The sequence below is a fragment of the Littorina saxatilis genome, linkage group LG1 (genome assembly GCF_037325665.1).
Source record: "Littorina saxatilis isolate snail1 linkage group LG1, US_GU_Lsax_2.0, whole genome shotgun sequence".
NCBI classification, from domain to species: Eukaryota; Metazoa; Mollusca; class Gastropoda; order Littorinimorpha; family Littorinidae; genus Littorina; species Littorina saxatilis.
This window is the reverse complement of record NC_090245.1, coordinates 88,961,993-88,964,492: the sequence shown is the minus strand read 5'-3', so window position 1 is coordinate 88,964,492 and position 2,500 is coordinate 88,961,993.

The window sequence follows — 2,500 nt, the reverse complement described above, 5'->3', positions numbered from 1 at the left end:
TTTAACCTGCACTATAAAGGCTTTACTCAGATAAGTTGTCCTTAAATATATAGCATTCATGCCGCGTTTGTTGACAGATAAGAGTTATGGGAAATACTTAAACGTGTGTTTATTGTAGTGTAAGAACATTTGGGAGCCCTTGAAACTCCTGGTTTAACTATCTTTAGTTCTTCTTCTTCTCTTTTTTTCTTCGTTCATGGGCTGAAACTCCCACGTTCACTCATGTTTTTGCACGAGTGGATTTATACGAGTATGATCGTTTTTACCCCGCCATTCGGGCAGCATACGCCGATTTCGGGGAAAGCACACCGCAGCCTGACTGTTGAATGTGCAGAGTGGCACTTGTTATCTCTCCAGTCCGATTGATTCGATTGATCCTCTACTGATGTAGTTGTGTAAAGGCTCGTTTTTCGTATCAATCACAATTTCTTGCGAATATCACACTTGAACTAAAACAAGCAAAAGAACGTTGAAAAAAAAAGTTAAACCAATTCCACATGTCAAAACTTCACTCCCATCCAACTATAAACAGCATGCATGGGAAGAGGTACAGTTGGAACCCCCCTTTTAAGACCCCCCAATCTAAGACTCCCTCCCTTTTAAGACCATGTTTTTTTCAGACTTTTTGTTCATAACCTCTGAAATGTTACCCCCGTTTTAAGACTCTCTCCATGTTAATACCTGATTTTCTCAGATTTTTGGAGGTCTTAAAAGGGGGTTTCACTGGAGGACAAAACAGCATGGATATATTGCTTGGACCTCTTGGAAGAAAAATGATGATGAGGCTTCTTTGTGGCAAACGGACATTGCAGTTGGTGCGAAAAAGTACTGATTTGGGGTCGAAATTGACGCCGAATCCGAAGCAATACACAGTGCAATGAACATGAACAAACAAGTACAGCAAGGAAACATGTTCAAAGATACATGCATAATAAAAATTTTAAAAAAGCATGCGTGCATGTGCACACGCTCACACCGCTTCAGTGCCATACTTCACAAAGCTAAAAAGAGACATTATCATTCAAATTATTCGACAGCATGCCCATTTAAGCTAAACAAGAGATTACGCAAATACATTATGTGACAAGACGTTTTCTCTTCCCCCCCCCCCCCCTCCCTACCCCCTTTTCCTTCTCTCTCTCTCCTCCTAAATCTTCCACTCACCCTCGCCGCGGTCACGATGACCCGACAGATATACAACTCTTCACAATGCGCTGCACGCATATTCAGACCCCCTTGCAGCCACGGGTCAAGAAAACCTGTATAGCCGAGATAAACCCCTTTACAGGTAAAAAGCCGGGTGGAAAGGGCAGGAACTACACAATACCCGGGGTGACACTGGGCCTGTTTGAAAAAAGTTGGCGTGTCAGCAAGTCGCATTCTTTGCAAGCCGATACGTCCCCTTGCCACCCGAGATAAAAGCAATGATATACACAGCAAGGCTATAGTATATAATAACGTGTGCATATTGACTTAAAGCTTGAATTCAATCTTTGAAAACTTTGTTTATCAGAATTGGAAACTCGGAAATTACAATGTCAGTGCAGGGGTTACACTTGAATTTTCTGAAAGTTCAGGAAATTGAATTAGCATTTCTCGTTTGTGTGTTTTTATTTTATTTTATTTTACTGAGATGATGATATATAGCTTCCTGCGCCGGGATTTCTGAGGCGGGTGTGCTCGCGGCAAACACAAGAGACAACGTGCTCTAACAAAATTTACATGCGTATTTGTTCTTCAAACTTGGATAAAAACTAATATTACATAGTTAACATTCCTATATTTGTTTTTCAAACTCGAGTGAAAACTAACATCGAATAGTTGACATTCTTCGGAATTTGTTTTAAATCTGGAGCAAGTAATAATTCAATGCTCCCATGGGGTCGCCTTCACGCGGCGGGAGCGTTTAAACAGAGCTACCCCACCCCTTTACTTCTCTTCTTTTGTCTTATTTCTGCCTTACCAGTCCTTTCACCTATATTTCCTTCCAAGAAAACTCTCCCTACTATTCCCTGCAGTTTTCCAATTCTTTTCTTGTTGTCTTATTTCTACCTGACTGGATCCATCACCTTTATTTCACTTACCAAAAGTCTTCTTTTCCACATCCTTATTTCTCTGCACCCCGCATGTCGTAAGAGGCGACTAACGGATTCTGTTTCTCCTTTTACCCTTGTTAAGTGGTTCTTGTATAGAATATAGTCAATGTTTGTAAAGATTTTAGTCAAGCAGTATGTAAGAAATGTTCAGGCCTTTGTACTGGAAACTTGCATTCTCCCAGTAAGGTCATATATTGTACTACGTTGCAAGCCCCTGGAGCAAATTTTTGATTAGTGCTTTTGTGAACAAGAAACACTTAACAAGTGGCTCTATCTCATCTCCCCCCTTTCCCCTATCCCATCTCCCCCCTTTCCCTCGTCGTGATATAACCTTCGTGGTTGAAAACGACGTTAAACACCAAATAAAGAAAGAAAGAAAGAATAATTCAATGTTTTCTAATTTA